The sequence below is a fragment of the Piliocolobus tephrosceles genome, chromosome 18, assembly GCF_002776525.5.
Source record: "Piliocolobus tephrosceles isolate RC106 chromosome 18, ASM277652v3, whole genome shotgun sequence".
Taxonomy (NCBI): domain Eukaryota; kingdom Metazoa; phylum Chordata; class Mammalia; order Primates; family Cercopithecidae; genus Piliocolobus; species Piliocolobus tephrosceles.
In genome coordinates, this window is record NC_045451.1 from 36,926,112 (window position 1) to 36,942,795 (window position 16,684).

Genomic DNA, 16,684 nt, shown 5'->3' on the forward strand with positions numbered 1-16,684 from the left:
TGCGGTATCCTCTGCCCCAGTCCCAGAGGATGCATTAGGTTTAATGCAGAAAATGACTGACAAATTACTAGGTCACTGAGTGTGAAATTTATATTTTTTGCTTCTTGCCTTCTCTCATCCTATAATTGTATCGACCTAAACAGTAAAAATATTGCTATTGTCTTCTTTATTACGGTGCCTCTGTAAGGGGAACTGCTGTGTCTCAGGGAACATTTTTTTTTCCTGGATAAATCTTTTCCTTGTGATAAATAAATCTCCTAATAGGGTCTTATTTAAATAAGACTGTGCTGGGAGTGAGGCAGAAATCAAAAGATGAGCCATTAAGCTTAGTAATAGGAAAGTGGTGTGCGTCAGCGGCATTACCACATCCCGAGAAGCCACATCAATTAGGTACCTAATGTGTGACCCGTCACATAAACCAGTCCAGCCACACGCCCCTCATGCTCTCACTATCGATTGTTGCCCAGATATTTGGAATTAAACTGTGCCTCCTAATTATCCAGCATGCAGAACTGTGCTGGTCCTGCCATCAGGAGACTGAACTGCAGCCTCTTCCCAAGGAATTTCCCTCACTGTGATGAACATGCTGTCCCTGTGACCTTGAGCTATGAGTGTGTTTGTTTTATAATCAACCGTATCTGAGCCACGGGGGTGTTCTCGGGAATCGGAGACATCAGAAATGGCAACTGTTTAGTGTATGTCAGTAATGCATTGTGATTTCTGAGGTGTTATCCAGAATGGTTTTGAACAACATTTATTTGCTTTGGAGAAAATACTCTAAATCTGTTTCTCACACGTTTCTCTGGCTACTTGGCTACCTCCGGTCATAGGAAATGCTCCGTGCCCTGAACTCTTTTAGCAAGCTGTCAGTCTTACTCACTGGACTCTGCTCAAGCATCTGTGTTTTGTCTTTTTAGTTCTGTTGACCCAAACAGTGAGTGCAGTATAATTATTTCGCTTTTGTCTTAAATCCTCTTTGATGCCCAGCCTGGGGTTGGACAAATAGTAGAAGCTCAATAAAAAGTTGATAATATTGATTATTTTGACTACTTCTGATTTCTGATGCTACTTGAAGCAGTCAATGTTTCCTGCCATTGATGCATTTAGACATTGCCTTTTGCCAAATTACCTAAGCATGTAAAAACCTTGGAGATGGCTTTCAGGTTCCCTGGCATTTTCATTTAGCCAAGTTATGCCTAGTTAGTTCTCTTAATCTTCGTCTATGTTCTACTTCTTGCCTTTTAATTTTTTATAACCTGGAGATGACAACACCTTGGATAATTCCAGGGAAACATCTGGGGAAACGCCCAGGAGAGGATAGTCCTGTAACCATGGGTTATGCTTATGCCATCTTCCCATTCCTGCTGCATTCACTGCACAACCTGTGAGAATTGAATTGCCCAGTGCAACCTGGGGACCACTGTTGTTGTCTGTCGCTGCTCGACCTTTGCTGTGTTCTGGAATGGATGTGCTGGTTTACTGCCTAGGAAGCCCATTGATATATATTCCATCTCTAGGAGAAGGTTGGAATATGGCCAGCCAATCAAAACACAGGGCAAAGGAAAAGGGGATTGCTAGCAAACTTTTTAAAAAAACGGTATCTACTTCTATCACTGCAACAGGGTCAATGGGCCCCAGCATGCCACTTTTGGTATACTGCAACATTGTCATGTGGCTACAAACGAAAACAGATCTGCCCTGGAACATTTCTATGTATTCCCGATTATGTAACATTTCTCCTATTTGATATAATTCCCAGGCTGCATCATGTGTTTTTCATCAAGTGAAGCTTTTCAGTGAACTGATAGTCCTTCCAAATATGAGCTGCTGTATCCAAATGGACAAGGAACAGGAAGCACCTTTAGGAACAAGAAAACGAAATAAGCACAGAGAAACTGGGCAGAACATGGTGAAACTCCATTGCACACTGTCTCAGGCTATCATGGATCGCACTACACGTCCAGCACTTTCCTCAGAGTCAACAACAGGTTTATCACCAACACAAGAGACCAGCAGAAGCCTGAAGCAAGCTGACACCTCTGACATGGGCATTCTGGTCAACTGCTGCTGATTTCAGAGTCTTTCTATGACTAGCCATGTAAAAGGAAGGCAGAGTGACACAACTGGTCGGCATGCAAAGGAAAGAATGATCCAGGAAACAAGATTGAGCTCGATCATTAGAGTCTGAACTATCAGTCTTTGCTTTTTTACTTTCTACAGTGTTGCCCTGGGCAAGCCACTCCAGCTCTCTGGGGCTCAGTTTCCTTATTTATTAAATAGAGAAAATCATTACTGTTCTACCCATCCAAGTTTGGTTATGGAACATACAGAATTATAGCATGTTGGAACTGCAAATGATTTTGTTGAGTCCAACGTTTGTCTGTTAAATGAGACTGTTCAGGTCCAGTGATGTCAAGGTCAAATAGTATAACTGGAGCTTTAGGAGGAACAGTAGGGACCATGAGTATAATTCCAGCCATAGGATGTTTGAGCTAGAAGTCACCTGGGAACTGATATGGTGCAATATCTTTACTTTACAGTGAAGGAGTTGAATCCCAGAGTAGCAGAGGAATTAGGGGATTAATGGGAAAACTGAGGAGGCCACTGGAGTATTTGGACCCCTTGTCACCTGGTCCAAGCGAGATGAGCTATATGCAAGGGTTTTCAGAAATCTAAACTTTTTTTTTAACACGTGCATAAATGATAAGAGGACTAAATACTGTCAAGGTCCATTTCAAATCTTGTAACTACTTTACATAAACATCTCACAAACCGGAATTTCTCACTGAAGTCCTACTACCCGCTCTGGGCTTCCTGCAGGCTTTGGGCCAGTACATCCAAGTCCTGGTAGAAGACTTAAGCAAACTCCTGCAGGAGAAATTGTCCCTGTGTTCTGGATGGTGCCGCAGTACCAAAATCACTGCCATCATGACGGCAAAGAGCTTCAACTGACGAATTCCACTTTGTGCTTATCATGTGCTGTCCACCTGGTATGAGGTGCCATGGGAATGCACAGATGACATTTCTGGCTTTTTTGGGAGCTCACAGATGTGTGGACATATATCAAGTGGATTGGGACATCCAGGACCATGGGCTAAGACCTAAGACAGACCTTGAAAGATGCTACCATAGAGGTATAAGCACTAAAAAAGCATGGCAGTTGAGTGCAATCATTCTGAGTGGTCTGTTCTGAAAGTGTTTATGGCAGCACGGAAGTTTATACTGAGTCTTGAAAATCCAGTAGATGGTGAGTGGGGACTAAAGGGAGATAAAAGGAAAAGAGAAACTACAGCTTCAAGATGACTGAAGGATCAGAATAAGGTAGGATGTACCTTCCAATATAAAGACTTAGTGTAAAGCTATAGTTATTATAACCACACGATATTAGTACCAGGAGAGATGGAAAACAGAACAGAAAGCCAGAAATCAACCCCTATCTTCCCTGGGTTCCTGATCTATGACAGAGGTGGCCCTGCAGATTCATAGAGGAAGGATGGAATGGCCCATTCTTGTGGAGATAACTGGTTTACTTTATGAAAAGAAAATAAAGTCAAATATTGGATCCCCACTTCATACTATGAATATGAATCAATGTCAGGTAGGTAAAAGACCTAAATATGGAAAACAACACTTTTTGTTTTTTGAGATAGTTTCTCTCTGTTGCCCAGGCTAGAGAGCAGTGGCGTGATCTTGGCTCACTGCAACTTCTGTCCCCTGGCTCAAGCCATCCTTTCACCTAAGCCTCCCAAGTAGCTGGGACTATAGGTGCATGCCACTATGCCCAGCTAATTTTTGTATTTTTACTAGAGATGGGGTTTTGCCATGTTGCCCAGGTTGGTCTCGAACCCCTGAGCTGAAGTGATTGGCCTGCCTTGACCTCTCGAAGTGCTGGGATTACAGGCATGAGCCACCACGCAGGGCCACAAAACTTTTTAAAAAAGAAAATATAATCATGAGTTAAAGTAGGTCTGATTTATTTATGTATTTAATTAATTAATTTATTTTGTTTTTGAGTCTCGCTCTGTTGTTGCCCAGGTTGGAGTGCAGTGCAGTGGCATAATCTCAGCTCACTGCAACCTCCACCTCTTGGGTTCAAGTGACTTTCCTGCCTCAGCCTCCTGAGTAGCTTGGATTACAGGTGCCTGCCACCATGTCAGGATAATTTTTGTGTTTTTAGTAGAGATGGGGTTTCACCGTGTTGGCCAGGTCTCCAACTCGTGACCTCATGTGATCCACCCTCCTTGGCCTCTCAAAGCGCTAGGATTACAGGTGTGAGCCACTGTGCCCAGCCTAGGTCTGATGTTTTGATACCAATAAATTTATATTAAATTTCCAAACTCCTGCCTATCAGAAGATGCCATTAAAAAGGTGAAAGAATTCAGACTCAGAGAAAATATTCACATCTCACAACACCAACAAAGGATCAATATTGAGAATTTGTTTTCTAAACTAGTAAATGTGAGTAAGAAAAAGACAACCCAGGGACCGGGCTTGGTGGCTCATGCCTGTAATCCCAGCACTTTGGGAGGCCGAGGTGTGTAGATCCCATGAGGCCAGGAGTTCAAGACCAGTGTGGCCAACATGGCAAAACCCTGTCTCTACTAAAAATACCCAAAATTAGCCAGATGTAGTGGTGCATGCCTGTAATCCCAGCTATTCAGGAAGCTGAGGTGGGAGAATTGCTTGAACCAGGGAGGCAGAGGTTGCAGTGCACTGAGACTGAGATTGTGCCACTGCACTCCAGCCTAGGCAACAGAGCAACTCCATCACAAAGAAAAAAAAAAGACAACCCAGTAGAAAAGGAGACAAAACATATGAATAGGCAATTCATAGAAGAGAAAATACAGATCACAAAAACATGTATGAATAGAAGTTCATCCTTTTATTATCAGAGAAATGCAGATTAAACTATGATGAGATACAGTTTCTCATCCATGATATTGGCAAACATTTTAAAGTATGACAACTCCACGTGTTGACAAGGATGCAGACTGATGGGAACTCTCATTTACTGTTAGTGGGAGTATAAATTGGTACCACCATTTTGGAGAGCAGCTGGCATTTTCTGGTAAATTTAAATATGCACATTTTCTATATTCCCTCAATTCTTCATGTAAGTATTTCCTCTAGAGTAAAACTCACAGGGAGTTCATGGAGGCACATATATGACTTGTTGCATAGTATACAGTTGAAAATAACTCTCAGATCTATCAAAGGAGCTTGAGTAAATAAGTACTGGATAAATTTATTTATCCAGATGTATTAAAAGAGATTGATAGATCTGGATAAATAAGCTTTGGAATGGTCCTCCAATGGAATGATATAGAGCAGTACCCATGATGCCCAAGGATCATGCTTATAAATAAAGTCCAGAAGACAGACCTGGTGGGAGAGGTTTGCGTGAGGACTAAAAAGAGCAGGGTAATAAACAAAAGGGATAAGACTCAGGGCTGTGGCTTTGTAGGGAAGCTTTTGCAGGATATCACGTGCATGGCATGATCTGAGCAGGCTTCTCTCCTGAACACCTGTCCATCAGACATCTCAAGTGACATCATCAGAGGAAAGGGACTCTGCCTTTAAAAAATTTCTGTCTCTCTGGCACCTATCAGAGTTCCTAACATAAATTCTCAATACTGTATTTTAAAATGCATGAATTTTAAACGATTAGAACCAATCCTCCCCTTCTTTGTAGAAAGAAACACAAAGTAAATACAGGATGTTCTCTGAGACTATTCTCATGGCATTCACTTCCTGGCCAGACAGTGTTCTTTATTTCTCACTGTCGGTCTTCACAAAGTGAAAAGTATTGACATGAAGCACCTTTATGAACAGGAATGCAAAATGAGCACAGAGAAATTGGGCAGAACATAGTGAAATTCCATTACACACTGTCTCAGGCTATCATGGATTGTACAGCATGTCCAACACTTTCTTCAGAGATACAGGGACAGCAGCACGTTCATCACAGTGAGGGAAATTCGTTGGGAAGAGACTGCAGTTCAGTCTCCTGATGGCAGGACCAGCATAACTCTGCATGCTGGATAATTAGGAGGCTCAGTTTAATTCCAAATACCTGGGCAACAATCGATAGTGAGAGCATGAGGGACATGTGCCTGGACTGGTTTATGTGACGGGTCACACATTAGGTACCTAATTGATATGGCTTCTTGGGATGTGGTAATGCCACTGACACACAGCACTTTCCTATTACTAAGCTTAATGGTTCATCTTTTGATTTCTGCCTCACTCCCAGCACAGTGTTATTTAAATAAGACCCTATTAGGAGATTCATTTATCATAAGGTACTTTACTGACTCCATCCTTTTGACAGCATTTCTGGGATTTGCTTCTTCCCCCTTGCATCCAAAATATCTGCCTGTCTGAACCCTTCTGGACCTTGCTCTAAGTATCTCTTCATCTGGCTGTTTATTTGTATCATTTGTAATAAACTAGTAATTGTGAACATAGAAGTTTTCCGAGTTCTGTGAGTTGTTCTAGGTAATTATCAAAACTAAGGGTGTTACGGGAAGCTGTGAATTTATAGCCAGCCAGCCAGAGGAGCTTGGGGTTACCCTGACTTTTGGCTGGTGTCAGAAGTTGGGGCAGTCTTTCAGGATGGAGCCCTTTGCTTATGGGGTCATAGAGAACTTCAGGTAGTTAGTGTCAGAATTGAATTGAATTGTATGACATCTAAGTGGTACTGGAGGATTGGCATTTGAACACATAGAAATTAGGTAGTCCCCCAATGAATAGATCAGTGTATATTGATTTAGTCATGGAGATACGTGGGAGATTGTCAGGTACTATGGGGCATAGTAGGAGCAATAATAATATAATGACAATGATTGTGACAAATTCTGACTAGACAATTACACAGAGGTCTTTCAGATACCTTGATGAAAGTTATTAGACCAGCAAATTGTAGCTGCTTTTATGCACAAATTGCATCACAAATGTTGCTTTCTTGGGAGGGGAGCTCTCATACAGTTTCCCTACTTCCCGTCCAGGGACTATAGTTTCAGGATGTCTGAGGTCTCACATAATCAGATATTGCTGTCACACAAAATCTAGTCTTGTCATCACTTCACAAATTGTCTCTTTGGGATCCTTCATGTATTTGGTACAGATGGTGATTTCAAATTTTTCTGATTTCATGGTGCCTGCAAATTCTAAGGCCCTTTGATTACTCAAAGGAGTCACAGGGCCACAATTTGATGGAGTCAGGGACTCAGGAATCCTTTCAAAGGCTTCATAAAGGCAAGAGAGAATCCTTTCAGCCACAATTAAATCATAGCATTTTATTTTTATCAGATATTACTATCATTTTCCCCCTCCTTTTGCTGCCATGAAAACTGAGAAACTGGGAATCCAATTACAAAGGCGAGATAAAAATGGAAGATAGTAAAATATTTTAATGGGATGGAGAGACGTCGAATCCTGTGGCCCTGAGAATGCTTCAAACTCTCCTTGTGTCACAGTAGCACCACAGGGGGTCACAGGAGGGAGGAGCAGTGAGGTGAGAGGAGAGAAAGAGACTGCCATGGGAGCATTCAACCAACAAGGGGACCATCATGCAGCACCCCAATGCCCTAGCACTGGTTACCTCTGATCACCTGAACCCACACACTGGCAGGCACAAGGCACCCCAAATAAAATAACACATCTCCTCTGTGGGACTCATTTCAGATGCAGTCTCAGAGCTGAGAGAGACAGACTCAATGCAACCTTCAATAAATGAAGGTAGCTTTGAGGAGCTTCCCTTGGAGTTGGGTTAGAGTTTTGCTTATGAGAGGGGGGAAAAGAAAAAAAGCAAAGAGAGAGAACAGTTTTCAGCAGCAGCATGGATAGGACAAACTCAGGTAGGTTATGCCGCCCAGATTTAGGTTCCTGTATCCAGTTTTCTGGCCTCCAGCTACTGCTAGTCTCGGCAGCTCAACAGGGTTTTGGAGAACAGGGACAATCGTTCGGAGTTTGTAATCCAGGTATCAAAGAAAGACTGATTAAAGGCCTGAATAATGGTTACACAGGGATTGGTAGACCTGGAGCTTCCTGCTCTAGAAATATTTTTTCTATAACTAGAAGTAGATCTGGAAATTCTGTATTTCTTTCAAGGACAGAGTTCAAGTTTAAGAGAATCACCAGTCACTAGAATGCATTGACATGGAAAGGTCTTGGACACTAGGAATAATTCATGATTAACTTTCCATATTTCGTTCAACACCAAGTCTGGCTCAATTTACCTCCTAAATATGTCTTGAATAGTTGAATTTCCCCATCCTAGTCATCAATATTGTGCTGCAAACAAACATTATCTTTCTGCAAGATACTGGCAATAACATTTTCTTGGGCTCCCTGCATTCATCTGGTTGCTCTGAGATATATTCTCCACACTTCAGCAAAAATGACCTGCTCAAAATATAAATCTGACCATAACCCTTTTGCTCTGAATTAAAATTCTCCAGGTCCCAGCATGGACTGGCCCTTGTTCATGACTCTGCCCTTGACTTTAAACCACACACCTTCCCTCACTCTCAAGTCCAGCTACACAGATTTGCTGTCTCTTCTTTCAAAGGAATCCCCCTGCTGTTCCTACCTCCCAGACACTCTTCTACTTCCCTCCTTCTTATCTGTCATATCTCAGCTCAAGTCCTTATCTAGCAATGTCTCATCTGGTCACCCTAACCTCATAGTGCCAGAAACTGTTCACAGCTGCATTCCTTTATTATTATTATTTTAGTTAACAGAGTTGATTCTCGTTATTCACAGTTCTGTTCAACAATGTTGCTGTAAATCCTGAATTAGTGAATACTGAACCTCATTCCTAAGGGAAATGTACGGCTACTTCATTGCAAGCCTCTGGTCACAATATTTTTATCAACCAATCAATGCATAACTTTGTCTTATGCATGCCTCTGTTTAAAGATGCTGTATTTAACACATATTTTAATTCATTAATATTAGATTTATGGTCAACAGCACTATAACTCCAGGCTGAACAAAGCTTGCCTAATACATATTTTCTTTGTAAGGCACATCACAGCCTTCTTGTGCTTACAAATACTAGACAGTGGGGTCAGGCGCGGTGGCTCACACCTATAATCTCAACACTTTGGGAGGCCAAGGGGGGCGGATCACTTGAAGTCGGGAGTTCGAGATCAGTCTGGCCAACATGGTGAAACCCATCTTTATCAAAAATACACAAATTAGCCAGGCATGGTGGCGCCTATAGTTTCATCTAATCGGGAGTCTGAGGCAGGAGAATTGCTTGAACCCAGCAGGCAGAGGTTGCAGTGAGACAAGACCACACCACTGGGTGGCCAAGTAAAAGCCCATCTCAAAACAAAAAAAATACTAGATAGTGCTTCAACACTAGGCTTGGGGGCCATTTTAAAAAGTGAATTCACCAACAAAATGTGCAAAAATGAGAACATGTGTGGCACCAAAATAGAATGTGAAAAAGACATTTGTTTATAGGAGGAGAGATTAAATAAGTCAGTGTCACTTTGGTAAACCTCAGCTGGGAACTTGCTTTTCGGGCCACTCTAATTTTTCACCATTTTGTGCATGACTGCAAATGAGGCTACCAATACATTTTAGTGAGCAGGCAAATTTGCAAATATGGAACTGGCAAATAATGAAGATCAATTCTATTTTATCCTCCACTGATTATAAGGTCTTTGAGGGTTGTTAATTTTTTGCTTTACCCTTGACCCACAGGACCTAACAGTGCCTAGGAAGTGGTAGATGCTTAAAAAATACATGTTCAGAAAACGAATAAATACGAGAAATGCCTGAGCCTATGTATTGAAAAAATAAACCAACAATCTTGGTCAGTTGTCTATTCATGTAAAGAAATGATGCAAGCCTTTCTACAGCCACCCTTGGGGCCTTGATCTGAGATGGACCTCCTGGCTGGATGATAGGAGGATGGCTCAGAATTGTTTTTCTAATCTTCTCCAACTCAGCATCTCTATTGTTAAGGGACTGGCCAACCTGTGGTCTAATCCTTCATTGACTATGTGTGTTCCCAGCAGGGACCACCCTTCGGGGTTGCAGGTTGTGAAGGCTGGCTTCACCCTTACCCATGCTGTGATTTGCCCAAAGTGACACACATAAAGGGACATCACTGGAACCAGAACTCAAAGTTTCTTCCACACCAATACTCTTTTCTCCACACTACAGAATCCCCTTTCTGACAAACACAGTGTTTGTGGTTACAGCTTATATTTCATTACTCTACCAATTATCTCAGAGAACGAATGCTTCCAATTCAGAATCTCTAGCCTACAAAAGACCAAGAAAGTTGTATTGTAATTTTTTACCACTAACTTGCTTTAGGATCCAGAGCAAATATACCTTGAATTACTTCCATTGGTAAGACTTTTCCATTAGGCATTCTATGGTGGACTCCAAATGAATATCAGAGATACTCTACCCTCATAATCAGGACAACCAATTCTCTGACTTTTCCAGGAATTTCTCACCTCCCTTTATCTTCACGAACTCTGGAATAAAAGTATGGTGGCTATTTGTGTCCTCCTTTGACAGATGGGCAGGGCATGTAGTTCTCAGGGAGATCAGGAGGAATGAGATAACATATAGAAAAGCCCTCCATCAGCACACAGTCATTTCTAAATCTTAGGCCCATAGAAGTAACTGCCCAAGGTTGCATAAGCAAAATGGTAAGGGAGGTACTTTTTTTTCCTGTTGTGTAGTTGCTTATGGACAAGGCAAAATTTGCAGATGATGAACATGTTCAGAAATGCTGCTCTGAGAAAGGTAGGATTCCATGCTGGCCATAGATGAGTAAATGTGAGAGAATTGATCAAAGCATAGTCAAAGGGAGTTTCCTTTCCAGGTAGCCCATGTGACCTACCGAGCCACCCAGGACTCTTTTCTGTGCCCAGGTAAGCAGAGGCTATGCTCTAATATCTGATGGATGAGTTGTCTTCAAATGCAGCTTCATCAGCTTCGTCACGTTTTCCTTACACTTTAATCCCATGACCACAGCTAAGCTGACCATATGCCTTGTTTGCCTAGGACAGTACCAGTTTATATCTGTTGTCCTGGCACTACTAACAGTGCATCCTTTTGCTCTCTGAAGTGTCCCCCTTTGGACAATAAATTATATGGTCACTCTACCCATGGACTATGCCATCAAACCTGCTCAGCCTGAAATCCAATGCATCACCAATCTGCCAAAAACCTGCCCACACAACCTGCTCTCTTTCTTCCATCCATTGCTCAGCTGATGCTCTTTTCATTGTCCACAATCCAGGTCATTCTCTTCTCCATGTAGCTATATTGTTTGTAATTTACTTCAAAAGGCAGACAGCATAATGAATGTGTGTGTATGTGTGTGTGTGTGTGTGTGTGTGTGTGTGTGTGTTCATTTTAATCTACTACATAGAGGTGATTGATGAGTATGTGTAGTTCCTTAATAAGGACTGCATACTTCAGAGGTGCATAGTTAGTATTTTAAAAACTCAGATCAGAAACTGGCTCCAGAAGCACCTACTGCAGGCATTCAGTTTCTTTATTTCTGGTTATGACCAGTGGCTTTGTTAATTAGAATAATGGACATTAGAAAGCATGTTTTCATTGATGGCTAGAATATGAATTGGCTTGCAGTGTTGTACAGGCAGTTTTGTCCTAGTATGAATAAGGCATAAGGAGACCAGGTGCAGTGGCTCATGTCTGTAATCCCAGCACTTTGGGAGGCAGAGGTGGGCAGATCACCTGAGGTCGGGAGTTTGAGACCAGCCTGGCCAAAGTGGCAAAACCCTATCTCTACTAAAAACAAACAAAAACAAATGACAACAACAGAAAGAGAAAAATTGGCCCAACATAGTGGCACACGCCTGTAATCCCAGCTACTTGGCAGGCTGAGGTGGGAGAATTGCTTGAACCCAGGAGGAGGAGGCTGTAGTAAGCCAAGATTGCACCACTGCACTCCAGCCTGGGTGACAGAGCAAGACTCCATCTCAAGGAAAAAAAAACAAGGTGTAAGAATCTAGTGAGAGCAATTTTCTCGTCACTTTGGAATGGTGTCCCTGGGGTTAGGAACCCAGTGGGTCCCTTATCTTTCCTTATCAGATTAGGTCACCAGAACTGTGCCACAAGAATATTGCTGCATCTGCTTCAGTGCATGTTTTCACATAAGGACAGAGGGACAAGACCCATGTTGCTGACAGGTTGTTGACAAAAATAAATAAATAAACTCTGTAAATAAAGAGTTTTTTGTTTGTGTGTGTGTGTGTGAGCCAGTGTGAGTTACTATGGCCTGGGGAACAGTTTCAAGAGACTGAGACTCTTGTCTCAGAAAAAGAAAGTGGGCCTGCAGTGGTGAGGTTACACATTGTTTTTATACACTTTAGGGAGGCAGAAATTTTAGGTAAAATCATGAATCAATACATGAAAGGTATACATTGGTCCAGCCTAAAGAGGTAGGATAACTTGGCCGGGCTCAGTGGCTCACACCTGTAATCCCAGCACTTTGGAAGGCCGAGGTGGGTGGATCACGAAGTCAGGAGATTGAGACCATCATGGCTAACCCGGTGAAACCCATCTCTACTAATAAATACAAAAAATTAGCTGGGCATGGTGGCAAGTGCCTGTAGTCCCAGCTAATTGGGAGGCTGAGTCAGGAGAACGGCATGAACCCGGGAGGCAGAGCTTGCAGTGAGCCAAGATCGCGTCACTGCACTCCAGCCTGGGTGACAGAGTGAGACTCCGTCTCACAAAAGAAAAAAAATGGTGGATAACTTGAATCAGGGGCAGTGGTTAGCTTACAGGTCGTAGGTGGATTCATAGATTTTCTGACTGGCAATTGGTTGAAAGAGTTAAGCTTTGTCTAAACACTTTAAGTCAGTAGAAAAAATGCTTGAGTTCAGATATAAGGGGATTGTGGAGAACAGGGTTCTTATTATGTAGATGAAGCCTCCAGGTTACAGCCTTGAGAAAGAATAAGTGGCAAATGTCTGTTTCAGGACCTTAAAGGTGTCATATTCTTAATCTCTCCAAGATCTGGGAAAAGCCTGGCTGCATTATTGGAGAATCTCTACAGATGCAAATTTTCCCCACTAAAGATGGCTTTGCAGGGCCGTTGCAAAATATACCAAAGAAATATATTGTGGGGTTAAATATTTCGATTTCTTTCAGGGTCAGCTATCTGTCTATCTGTCATGTGATGCTATGCCAGAGTCAGGTTGGAATTTGGTATCTTATTGCCAAAAGGAATCTGTTGTCAGTCTTATGATTTCTATTTTAAAGTTAATGTTGGTCAGCTCTGCCTAAACTCCAGAGGGAGGAGGGTATAATGAGGAATAATTAGGCATGTCCCACCTGCTTTCCTGTCATGGCAGGGAATTCAGTTTTCCAGGTTTCTCTGGGGTTATCTTAGCCCAGAATATGTCTGGTCAGTTGGTTGAGGAAGCTTAGGATTTTCTTTTTGTCTTACAGGTTGTGTGACTGTTTTCATACTTGTCTAATAAACTTGTATGCATATGGCAGAATTAAGTACCACACGGAGGGCTAACTACTTGGTAAATTATTACCTGGAAGCAAGTTAGTAGGAAAACTGGCATTTATCCCTATTCTACCTTTTACTTTGGAGGCAACCAGTATCTACAGATCATAACTAAACGATCAGCATGGGTCAGTTTGTAAGGAATTTCATGCCTCTTTGCATATTGGTCTCCTCTACCAGATTGACCCTCCTTCATATTCCCCATCCTAATTTGTTCTCATTCTTCCAAGCCTAGTTCAAGTACTCCTCATAGCCAAAGAGTCTCCTGGCTACTCCAGGCCTTTTGAGTTCCTATTCTGAACTCCCATCCTGCTTAGAGCTGGAGGTATACAACCCAATACATGGTTATGTAATCTAAGGTTTTTTTTTTTTTCTAAATATTTTTGTATGCATACCTAAAAAAAAAAAAAAACTAGGCTATAAATATCCTGAGTGTGGAAATGTATTCCCCTTCCATTGGAGCCACTTTAACAGCCTGACCCCAAGGTAAACACATATTGTATACTCAGTAAATACTTGTTGGTCAATCAACTGACTTAAGTACCTGAACCAACAGACCTTGAGCCTCCATGCATTTGGGCTGTGAGGAAAGACAGAGGCCAGTTGATGAAGGACGCTGAATTCCAGGCTGTAGATTTAGTTTTGGTGGTGGATGAAACTAGGAGCCATCATAGGCAGTTATTGTTACGTTTCCATGTGAAATATGGGACCAGAGGAACAATCCCAGAACATCTGTCCAGGGCTGGAGGCCAATACATATCCTCCAGATGTGACTCAGGGATCTATGAATACTCTTCCTGCTCTGTTGGCAATGAGGTAACAGGGGGATGGAGGCAAGATCCAGGGGGAAAACTGATGAAATGAAAGAGACATTACAAGGTGTACCACCTGAGAGCAGTCGATTTCTAAGTTCTGAATATTGCTCTGTAAATATCAGCATCTTAGGATCTCAGTGTGAGAAAAGGTCCTCTGAGATCACCTGGCCCAGCCTCCTGCCCAGTGCAGGATTATTAACTATGTCAGGCTGATGTTAATGAGGGTCCCCTGCTGCTTCCCCTGTAAAGCTCCTTTTCTCAAGGGTCTGTCCCTCAACTTTTATATCCGGTTAGGCTACTGCCCAGAGGACATTTTCCCAGTTAAAATACCCTTTTGTTTTCTTTTGGATTCACTTCTTTTAAATGTTTTCCTTACGAACAAGGCAACACGAAAGCGGGTGTCCAGGTGGTACATGTTGTATCTCCTTTGCTACCCCTCATTTTTCTAATTAATTGGTCCATTTTCAAAGCAAAAGCTGGCAGGCGCTTGCTCCTTTAGGGTCTTTCTAAACCTGCCAAAAACAGCCATGTTAAAAAACCTATTTTATGACTAGGTTTTCCAAAGTTACAGCCTCTCTCATTCCAACCAGCTTGGCGAGAAGGAGGCCAAAACACAGATTAAGCCATTTTCTCCTCGTTATCGCCCCATTAAGCGTGCAAAGATGCTGAGGAAGCCCAGCGCTTCATCTACCTGTTCTGGCCAGGCAACCAGCAAGAATTTAGCACCTTCCCCTGAAAGGAGCCATTTATGCAATGAGTCAGGGAGAGGCTACTCCTTTCCTGGCTGGAAGAGGAAATCCTACAAGTAAAATGCAGTAAAACCTTGGCGGCTCAGAACCTCTGGGGAATGAATCATTCTGGCAAGGAAAGTTTTTCAGGTTTCTCAGGGTGACTTCCTTAGCCTTCAAAATTCAAAATAATTCTAGCTATTTTGGAAATTTCTATAGGATATATTCTGTATTTCCATGTCTTCTTAAATAGAGAATACTCACCACAAGTTGATCTTGTCTTTATTGCTGAGAGCCATCTTTATTGACATCTATTCTCATGGTTTAAATGAATGATGTGAAGCATGAAAGACTGGTGGTTACACCCAGGATGCAAAACACTTTGCATTTTCATACCTGCATATAATGGTGTTTGTGCCTCCTTCCTCTACTGTAGTTGATGAATCTACCTTCAATATGATGTCCTCAAAAAAGCATCTAACTTACACACACAACTTGGATATATCTCAAAGAAATCTTGCTAAGTGAAAGAAGTTAGACAAAAGGAAATAAAAGAAGAAAAGAATGAAAAAGATGCCACACCGTGTTGATTCCATTTATACGAAACTCTAGCGAGGGCAAAGTCATCTGTTGTGACAAAAAGCTGATCAGAGGCTGCTTGGAGTGGGTGGCAGGGGAGGAAAAGGAGTAGGATGGAAAGGAGGGATGACAAAGGGGCATAAGGTAATTTGGGGGGTGATAGATACTTCATTATTTTGATTGTGGTGATGGTAGCAAATTGCATACTTTAATAAGTGCCATTTATTTTATATTAATTGTACTTCTATAAAGCTGTTATGTAAATAACAACTGCACACTTATTCACCAAAATTCTTGTGGGAGCACTTGAGTACCAAGTCAGGAAGTGAACATTTAGTGAGAAGAGGGAGGTGGAAGAGACAGGCAGAACACAGGCCTCCCGAGCAGACCCCTCAGCCAGCAGGCATGGTGGGGGCACCTGCTCTGTTGTGTGCAGATCCCAAAGAAAAGATGAAAGCCAGTAAGAGTCGCCATTCACCTAGGGCTACCTCTGCCACAGGCTTGCTCCCAGCGCCTCACAGCTATTGACTCATTTACTCCTCAGGATAACTCCAGGACATAGAGGAGCAAAAATTTTTAACCTATTTTATGGATAAAAGAAAAGAAAGATCAAGGCAAAATGGGTTCTAAATGTGAGGGGTTATTTAGAATGTACATTCAAAAGATGGTTTCCAAAGTTCTGTGATTTTACAGACCAAGATAGACCCACAGAAGTAAATACATTTATACGTTATTGTGACTAAAATGCTTAAGAACTTTCCTACTCTTCAGGTGGTGTAATGGGAATTTGGTAACATCCTTTACTACTGCCACTGTAGTACAGGAAGTTTCCAGAATTACAAAAGAAAGAGGAATATATGTGGCCGTCACATGAAATGAAACATGTGACTACTGCACGCACATCCCCAATGTCTCCAATGCTTCCTCGTGCTACTGGCTGGGGTCTAAAGTGTTTGTAATGGAGGGTTAACAGGAAATTCTCATTCAATAGACAAGGCAAAATGCAATTGTTCTTTGGGGTCCCAATATGCAGA